Raw genomic sequence first — 10,725 nt, forward strand, 5'->3', positions numbered from 1 at the left:
TTGTCTTGGTTTTTCAGCCTTTTTGGGGCAGGTCTTGCAAAACATGCCATAGTTATGCTGGCTGCCACTCAGCTATTTAGGACTTTCATAGACAATGACTTTAAAGGGAAGATTGGCAAAACATCTTATAAGCAAAAAAACAAACAAAAATTCCAAGAGAATTGGGGAAATGATACAATTATATTTTATTTTATAGGATTAAAGAATATGGAATCCTATTTAGAAATAAACCCACCCATTAGAAATAGTCTAAGCCTAAAAGAAACATCAGAAATAAAACATGGCTGATAAAATAAGCAAAAACATATATAAAATGATCATGACTGTTCATGGTCTCTATAAGTTGGAATCGACTCAATGGCAATGGGTTTTTGGTTTTGGTAAAACATCCACGGAGTCCAATGAGTTTGTAATCTTATAGATAACATCATTTTATTATCTATATTTATGTTGCTTTAACATGCAACTTTAACATCACTAAACACTCACCAACATACCATGCATTCAAGTACAGTCAAGGGTTCCTTTTAGAAAGTTCTTTACGAAGTAGGTGGATCCTGGAGGTCTCCATACCTACTGCATGTCATTATATTGCTAACGTCAAATAGTTATTTAGGAGTTCCACTACAGAAACATCAGTTAAAAGAGGGAAAATATTAGTCTCTGATCTCTTACTTCTATAATTTTACATTATATATTCTTAGAGTATGATTCCTTGTAATTCATAGAGGGCATGTTTCAAACAATAACAGAGTAGATTATGCTTTCAGCACTTGTGAACCAAGTGTCTTGAGCTGTAGAATTTAAAATATTTTTATTGATTTAGAAGAATGTAATTCATCATAATCTCTTGTTCGTAAAGGTAATTGTACAAGGGAGCATTTGCCTTGGGAGCTAACGTTTAACATTTTGGTGAGTGTCGAAATCTGCACAGTCTATAATAGGCTAGTTTGAAAATCAAAGGTTTATTTCCGACGCATTGCTCCTGGAGGAATGCATGGCTTTGCATAATGAAGGGCTTACATGAGAGCCTAGCATAACTAACGTCTTTAAACAACTCCTTGTTCTTCTTTACAGACTTCCGGCATTTGAAGGCACTTAATACATTTATGAGGCTCTCTGGCACTTCCGCTAACTTTGTAGCAGCTCTGTATATTCAAAATTTAATGATGACTCTCTAACAAAAGGTAGCTAACCATAACCTTTAAAAACTTTTAAAAGGTAATCATTAAGTAGTGGACTAATTCATGCCTTTCCCACAATACCTATCAAAACTGTAAAAATTGATTTAAATATAAGGAATTTGGATCAGAGACAGTGGTAAAAATATTATTTTAGTATCAAAACAAGTGATGACAAAATCACTCCTCCAGCTGCATGTTTGAAGCTTCAGATGGATCCAGGTACACATTTACTAAGACTCATTCAGACTCCCTGCACACGCACATAGACACACGTTCACACATGCAACATTCACATCAGATGAAAACCATGTGTACAATAAATTCAAACCAAAAAAAGAAACCAAACCCACTGCCATCAAGTAGATTCTGACTCATAGCGACCCTATAGGACAGAGTAGAACTGCCCCATAGAGTTTCCAAGGAGCGCCTGGTGGATTTGAACTGCCAACTTTTTGGTTAGCAGCTGTAGCTCTTATCCACTACCTCACCAGGGTTTCCAGCATAATAAAGTAAACCAACAATAATTAAGCCAGGTGACTTCAACATATTACATGAAGACTTGCTGGAAAAATCTGTAGCATCTTTGGGATGCTCATTTTGTCTATGATAATTAACACAGTATAATCTTATATGTATGTGTATTGTCTAATGATTCCACATGATTGTGCCAACTTTCAGTTCATTTCGCATGCATATAAGAGTGTTCAATGCAGATGTAGCAAACACATTTTTTTTCCATTTGACATTGCACAGTCATAGTACATATTAGTGATTTTTTGAAATTGTTGGTACAAATTCTGCCAATTCAATGCTCGTATTTGATGTTTCTGTCCATCATTCCTTCTAACCTAGAATATATGTTACATAAGAAATTCTTTCTCTACAAGTTTCCTTTATTGGCAGATCTGAAAAAAATTGTAATAGTACTAGAGACAGATCTCTATCTGTAAGATATTTTGTAGAAAGAAAATATCAAATGAGAAAAGTGTCAAATCATAAAGCAATAAGATTAATAAGCAAGTATGTTTTTAATAATGGCAAAGAAATGATGCTATTATGCAAACCACTTAAAAGCTAGGTGCACTGTAACAATCTACAGGTGAGTGTATAGGTCTGGTAAAATATCTTAATTATCTTTCTTCATTTCATTACAATAAAAAATATTGCAAATCACTTACAATTGTTCCCTAAAATATTGTTCACTTTCAATAGCAAAAGGGATCCCTATATCCCATAAATGATTAGACTATTTCAATTTACGTTATTTGCTTCTCCTGGAGGTATGTTTCTTTTGATTTATTCTGATATACTTGTTCATTTGAATGCATTCTGTTTTATCAATCATGTTGCTGAAAGTAGTCACCTAATTTCAATTGCTTCTGGAAATAATTTTTCATAAAAACTCAAATATGTAAACACATATGTATATATCACAATGTATTAAACATTGATAGTGAAACTGGTTTAATAATGCTGTCAGTTAGGTGAGTCCCAGGGATTTCTTATACATTAAAACAAACAACTCACCAGGAGGTTCAGGTGCTGTGGACACAGCCATGGGCTGTCTTTCTTGATTGTTGTTCCATTTCTTCCTGCCACTAAATGGCTACCATTCTTTCAGCATTCTCTATTTCATCACTCAAGTCCTTGTTCTCCAGTCTCCCCTCAGTACCAGGATAACAGAGAAGACTATGTTGGAAAATCCAGCACTGTTCTTGGTCTAAATATTCTATTGAACAGTGGTTGGTAGGGTATTTTGAAGAAGCATGAGCTATAATAAATCATGGCATCTACCAATGACAGTTTCAAACGAACACGTTTATTGGGCCAGACAAGTACATCACTAAGAGTGTTATTTACCTCAGGTGCTGACATACAGTGCCAGATGTTGGATTTAAACCCTGACTCAGTGATTGCTGCTGAAAACTGCACTAGCATTTTAAAAAGCATCTGTTATAAACACTGATCCAAGTAAAACAAGAACCACAGAGCTTAAGGTAAGCAGGACTGAAAGTGAATTGAAAGTTATTACCTTGGCAAGTTCAGAAAGCATGAAACCTGAGGTAAAGTCCCATACTGAACGCGGTTCTCTTAAAGAAAGCTTTTGTGGGATCACTTTTCTAAACACATTCTCACAGAAGTCTGAGAAATGTGCAAATAATTTCTAATATAACATTAAAATGCCAATATTTTGTGGATTTTCAATATTTTTGTATGTATTAGATTTTAAAAGATAACGTGGTAAGTACTGCATTTGGACTCAGAGGAACCTATGAATTAGTGCATAGCCATGACATTTGAACACTGCAAATGAGGAATATTTTATGATATGAAAAATTCATACTACCCTTCAAGTTGTATACAGGTAGTTCTAGAAATAACCTATTTCTACTGTTATTTCTTCACATCGGCAACATTGTTAAAAAATTGCAAATAGTTTTATTGTGATAAAACATTTAATATGGATTAATGAACTGAATTAAATAATTAAGTTTAAATTAAATAAATTTGATTTTATGTTATGATATTCATTGACTCTCATCAGTATTTGCTTTTAATTTTAATTGGTAATTGTGACTATTTTGAAAGAAAAATAAGATTATTAAAAACATTTTTATCCTTTATGTTTATTATAGTTCATATGCTGCTAAAATGTAGTCAAATGTGCATAACTTAAATAAAATTCCATTTTATTTTGTAATTCTTTAGATCAATACTGTCAATAGAACAGAAATTATATGAAATGGTTTATTAATACAACTCAAATGTTGCTTTTGTTGAATTAAAATAAAAATAAATTTAGCAGAATAAATATATGATAACATAAGTTTTTTTTAATGATAAAAATGTTTATTAGGAAACACTTAACAGCTCTCCTTTAGCAGAATTTTACAGACTAGAACACAGACTGGAAGCAAGTACAGTTTCAGTCATTAACACTCTACATAGGATGCTTATTCCAGGACTAGAAAGTTGCTAAAGGTTGTGACACACCACAATAAATGTGAGTGTCATTAAAAATTACAAATTGGTAATTATTTGAAAACCTCTTGGGTAGCAGCTCCTTCCAAGAACACAGCCATGGTATGTGGCTCGCCAGCTCCATATGGGCAAAATTAATGGACATAGTCATCCTTCAACATTACAAATAATCCATATTCCTGAAGGAAGCCAGTGAGACATGACTTAAACTTTCCTATATCTTCTTCAATTTGACACTTAGATACCCATGGATATCTACCATGTTCCTTATGAAATTTATCAACAGCCCATAACATTAAGTGCAGTCCTACCTCATTATCAGCATTGTCCATGCTGGAAATAATTTTATCCTTGTTAATTGTATCCAAACCATATTCTTCAGCTAAGGAGTGACATCTTACCACTTGAAGAAATGAGCAATTACTGCAGAGGAACTTGAAATGGACTCTGGTGCCCGGCCTATGGACTGCAGCAGTTTGGCAACGTGAATGCCCACAGCAGCAGCATCTTTGCTTTTTCACGGTTAACATTTTGCAGTTTCATATATTTGCCTGAATCTGCAATCATATCAGGAATTGCGCCTTGAACAGTAAATTTCCTTGACCCTCCCTGGCCACAAATTCGTTTAAAGCAGGAGCTAAAATCCAAAATGATTGTGTCTGTTTGGTGATATTTATGCAACGATTATCATTAATCTTCAATACTGCTTGGAATCTGAGTTGTATTTAGCACTGTATGTGCATTTTTAATAGCTCCTACAAAATTCTCTTCATCTTCTGGAGCCCTGTTTTCATTCTTTAGAATTCCTTGTCTAATCAAATCCCTGAAGTCCTCTTTTTCTTTATGTTTTAGGTATTCATCCATTTGTCTCACTATACCACTGTGCTAAATATTTTAGATATGATCATAATCCATAGAGTATGGCTGTGATCCTTTTTTTCCATATGACCCAAATCGTAAAACTGAAAATGTTCTCTCAACTCAGGAAATGGCTTATCCAGTCGAAGGTCCTCTAGTGCATTATCGGGGTGAGATTCTATCACTGGATGTTCTTTTATAATGATCCTCATATAACCAACTGGTCCATACGTCCTACAGACCAAAAGAGGGATTTGAGAATTCCGGAGGACATCCGCTAAACGTAGTAATGTATTTTCAGGGAGTTGAGTCGCAACCGCAATTGTAAACCTACGGAAAAATGAAGGATCATGGTCTAGAAGGTTTTCTGGACTCTCTTCCACAAAATTTCAGAGACATCGTTATTTAATTCTTGTAAGAATTCTATGGCAGTTTGAGCTCAGTTCTTTCCCATACTGCTTCTTTGAAGGAAAAACTGTTTCCAGTATCTTCTTCGCTGACTTGATGTCCATCAGTAATTATAAACGAACCAATACCTGGCAGTTCTTAATAATTTCAGTTCCTGTGGCTGTTGCATTTATTAGGAAAGCATGAGCAGATTCTAAAGCCTCGTGCCCATGATCACCCCACAACCTCAGCTGCAGGTTGTGCTTCTGCTCCTTGGGCAACTTCCCCGGCTGAGCCATGGCCGCGCCCGCAAAGTGGAGAAGAGCCCAACCCCAGCTGAGGGCCACCACCACCTCCGCCCACATAGGAGCAACTTCTGGGTTTTGCTTGTCTTTATTCCTCAAACATTGATGACCCATTGATAGAATAGACAGGCGTCTACAATAAAAAAAAAAAAAGTGAGTCATTGGTGTTATTGCACTAACTTTTAGTAATATAAAAACTATTTATTTGCTTAAGTTTTTTTTCTTTTCTTTCTCCATAAGAAAGAATATTTTTTCACAGTGAAAGGATAGAACAAATGTTATTCAACGGTTTGTTCATTTATAAGTTTTGAATATTCATACCAATGGTTTATGAGCTTCTATACACTTTTCCCAAGACCTGAAAATTTTGGAGCCCTAGTGGCACAGTGGTTAAGAACTTGGCTGTTAACCAAATGGTCAGCAGTTCGAATCCACCAGCTGCTCCTGGGAAACCCTGGGAGGCAATTCTACTCTGTCCTACAGGGTCAAAAATATTAAGGTAGGTATGACCCTGAACACACTATTCAATTTATAAAAGAGTAAAATATTCTAACCCAGTTAGGGGTGAACATGTCTTACCTTGCTCTTTACATAGGGATTTGAATGATTGTGATTCGTTCCTCAGTTTTAGGTAACTCAATTTATTTTGGGGAGCCACTACTCCCCCCAAGCTATACCTATTATAATGGGCCAGAGCTTGAAATGGCTACTTATGTTATATTTCTTTGGTGCAGCGATTGGTTCAGTGATGCCGAGTGACCCAATGAGAGTCAATGAGATGCAACGAGACTTTGCTGGGACTTTGAGAGAGTGACAGTCCTCCCCTTCCAAGTGTGACAATAGTACTCAGGCTTATGAAAGCAGCTACTAGGGGACACAGTAAGGAACTATAAGAACACCTGACACAACAAAAACCCAGATTTAAGAGACAGAAAAAAAAAAAAAAAGTCATTTTGTTTTGAATTGAACCCTCTTTTGATGTTGTCTGAAGTTAATTTTGGCCCTAGTATTATCACTGGGCAAATCTGCTGCAAAAGACCTCTTTAAAGTGTTGAAAAGCAAAGATATCACCTTGAAGCCTAAGGCATGCGTGACCCAAGCCATGGTATTAGAATTCCTGATTCAGGCTCAAGGATGCAGGTCCTGCTATTTTGTGACCATTCCATCTTCAATATGTGGCTCCTCAGGCCCCCAAGTTTATCTGCTTCCAATTAGAAACAGAGGAAAGAACTTGGCTGATAATTCTGTCAGGTTTATGGGTTTTGGTGAACACATGACAATTTCTGCCAATTGGTAAACAAGAATCGTGAGTGTGTACATATTCATAGACTACGAAGTTTCTACAAGCAGGCCTAGGTTCTCTGAAGCAGGGGAGCAACATTCCAGAGCCAGTTGTTATTAGACAGGTGCTGCATCTTCACAGAGTACATTTTCTTAAAGTTAAAATAACAGTTATAAGGGCATAATCTAAAAGAATAATGGTTTACTTAGCCATATTTGGAGTTCAGAATTCAGTGAGCTGAATCAGAAATGCATATTTAAGTTAACTGTAGTGCAAAGTCTACATTGATTTTTTTTGGTCATTCGCAACTAAGCCTACATTTTTGTCTTCTTAAAGTTTCAAGATAAAGAAACAAAAACTAATATCATTATCCTAAGACAGAGAATAGTTAGATTCTAACTGGCTATTGTTTTCAAGATTCTTTGCCCTATTTTCATTAAAAAATTCGTGAAGATGATGTCTTTCTTTCTATCTGGGTGAGAAGCCACACATTCCAATTATATTTAATGACATGGAAAGAATATAAGAACAGAAAAGATAGTGCTCTGAGATTAGCTGAATTTTGCATGAAAACTTTGAGTTGCAGAAATAACCTTTTTATTCAAAATATTTCAAAAACAAAGATGCATGAAGGATTGGGCAGCAACACTTGGACAAACTTGCAGGTGATCAGGTTTACCAACAGGACTCAAAGCATTGGGAATGACAGTTGATAGTATGGCATGGGAAGTCACAATAATTAAAGGCTTTTAAGTAATGAGGAAAATATATTCCAAATGTCACTCATTCTCACATTGTTCTTAGGTAATTCTGGAAGGGAAATTCAATAATAATTTCTCTCAGAACACAATTGTATACTGACAAGGGAACCATACAAACTCCATTATTGTCTGGATGTGTGTAGTATTAAAGAAAAGACAAGAAAAAGTTGCCATTGGTTATTCTGTCTCCTAGTGACTCTATAGGACAGAGTAGACGGCCTCATAGGATTTCCAAAGCGTAATTTTTACTGATGAAGATCAAATACTACAGACTTTATTACAAATTACACCTCAAAATAAAGAAAACAAAAGTCTTTATAAGTGGACCCCCAAAAAAACCAAACCCATTGCCATCAAGTAGATTCCAACTCATGGTGACCCTATAGGACAGAGTAGAACTGCCCCCAGAGAGTTTCCAAGGAGCGCGTGGTGGATTTGAACTGCTGACCTTTCGGTTAGCAGCCATAGCACTTAACCACTACGCCACCAGGGTTTCCTTATAAGTGGAACAGTAAGTAATATCATGACAAAAGGAGAAAAGATTGAAGTTGTCAAGGATTTCGTTTTACTTGGATCCACAGTAAATGCCCACAGAAGCAACAGTCAAGAAATCAGAGACATTTCCCCTAAACTATCAAGACAATAGAGGACTTGAAGCATTTATTGATGAAGATCAAAGACCACAGCCTCAGTATGGATGACACCTCAACATACAGAAAAAAAGAATCCTCACAACTGGACCAATAAGCAACATCATGATAAATGGAGAAAAGATTGAAGTTGTCAAGGATTCCATTTTGCTTGGATCCACAATCAACATCCATTGAAGCAGCAGTCAACAAATCAAAAGGTACATTGCATTGGGCAAATCTGTTGCAAAAGACCTCTTTAAGGTATTCAAAAGCCAAGAAGTCTCCTTAAAGACTAAGGTGTGCATCACCCAAGACATGGTATTTGCAATCAGCTCTTATGCATACAGAATGCTGGACAATGAATAAGGAAGACTGAAGAAGAATTGATGCCTTTGAATTATGGTGTTGGCAAAGAATATTGAATATACCATGAACTACTAAGAGAACAAACAAATCTGTCTTGGAAGAAGTACAGCCAGAATGCTCCTTAGAAGCAAGGATGGAGAGACATTATTTCACATACTTTGGACATGTTATCAGGAAGAATCAGTCCTGGAGAGGGACATCATGCTTGGCAAAGTAAAGGGTCAGCAAAAGAGAGGAAGACCCTCAAGGAGATGAACTGACAGAATGGCTACAAAGATGGGCTCAATTACAGCAAAGATTGTGAGGATGACACCGGAGCAGGCAGTGTTTTGTGCTGTTGTACATAGAGTTGCTATGAGTTAGAACGGATTTGGTGGCCTCTAACAACATCACAAAAACAACATTTATGGAAGCTGACTGCCACATCTTTCTCCCTGGAGCAGCTGGGAGGTTCCAACCACTGACCTTTTGGTTAGCAGCTGTGTGCTTCAATCACTGTGGCACCAGGGCTTCTTGATATGTGCAACGGAATCTATGAATAAGACTATATGATGGTGACAGTATAATTCACACCTAGTTGTGACTGGATTTTGAGTATTTCAGAAAGACAAAACTCTCTATAAATATGCAGTCTTATAAAGACTGAAGGGAAATACAGAAACAGATCAATAAGAAATAGCATAAACAACTAAGAAGGGATATCATATCAGAAAAAAAAAAAAAAATTTTTTTTTGTTTTTTTTTTTGTTTTAGGCCACAATTTCCCTCAAGGGAAAAGATTGGTAGAGATCGACATTGTGTTGTATGGAATCCCGGATAGTATTTCCAGTTTGTATATGCATTTCATTCATGGTTTGTTTTCTGTCATTCTTAAAATATAAGGCTACCTTTTAAACATACTAATAAATCATGAAGATGCAGCAGGACCAGACAATGTTATATACATAAGGTCACAATAAGCCACAGCCGACTCAACAGAAATTAACAATAACAACATCTTTTAGTTGCAAAGTTAAAAGAATCACCTTATATATAGTAAAGGAATAGAAATATCCAATTATCTTTGCAGCTAAAATGTTAGGGCTCAAATTAGGCAGACCAGTTATGCCACACCCTCATTGAATGGATCCTAAGTAGTGTTTCTTATTTTTGATTGTGCCATATATTCCACTTCACCTTCTCTAAGCTACAGAGGTCATAACAGTTCTCAACTTTTACTTCCTTGCTTAAAAAAAGAATGCTGCCTCATACCGGATTATTTTTTAAATTAGCAAACACATGTCAAATTTTAATAAACACATTGCATAGGAAGACAGGGAAATACTGAGGCTACTGTAAACCAGTGTGCTTTAGATCCCCCAAAACAAATAAGAGTTTTAAAATTATTTTGATTACACTATGCCAATTAATTGACACTGATATATAACCTCAACTAAAAAAAGATAAAATTGTGGAAGAAGAATGGAGAGATTAAAAATGATTGTAAGCAATCTTTCTTTTTTTTTTTTAATAACTTTTATTAAGCTTCAAGTGAACGTTTACAAATCCAATCAGTCTGTCACATATAAGTTTACATACATCTCACTCCCTACTCCCACTTGCTCTCCGCCTCTTGAGTCAGCCCTTTCAGTCTCTCCTTTCTTGACAATTTTGCCGGCTTCCCTCTCTCGCTATCCTCCCATCCCCCCTCCAGACAAGAGTTGCCAACACAATCTCAAGTGTCCACCTGATATAATTAGCTCACTCTTCATCAGCGACTCTCTCCCACCCGCTGACCAGTCCCTTTCATTTCTGATGAGTTGTCTTCGGGGATGGTTCCTGTCCTGTGTCAACTAAAGGTCTGGGGAGCATGGCCGCCGGGATTCCTCCAGTCTCAGTCAGACCATTAAGTTTGGTCTTTTTATGAGAATTTGGGGTCTGCATCCCACTGATCTCCTGTTCCCTCAGGGGTCCTCTGCTGTGCTCCCT

The 10,725-nt window shown here is 36.3% G+C and overlaps 1 pseudogene; it reads right to left on the reverse strand.

The window, feature by feature from the left end:
• Positions 1-4,149: 4,149 nt before the first annotated feature.
• Positions 4,150-5,710, reverse strand: LOC100657820 (NEDD8-activating enzyme E1 regulatory subunit-like; annotated as a pseudogene).
• Positions 5,711-10,725: the final 5,015 nt, after the last annotated feature.

Source organism: Loxodonta africana, chromosome 20 (genome assembly GCF_030014295.1).
Source record: "Loxodonta africana isolate mLoxAfr1 chromosome 20, mLoxAfr1.hap2, whole genome shotgun sequence".
In the NCBI taxonomy this organism is placed as follows: Eukaryota; Metazoa; Chordata; class Mammalia; order Proboscidea; family Elephantidae; genus Loxodonta; species Loxodonta africana.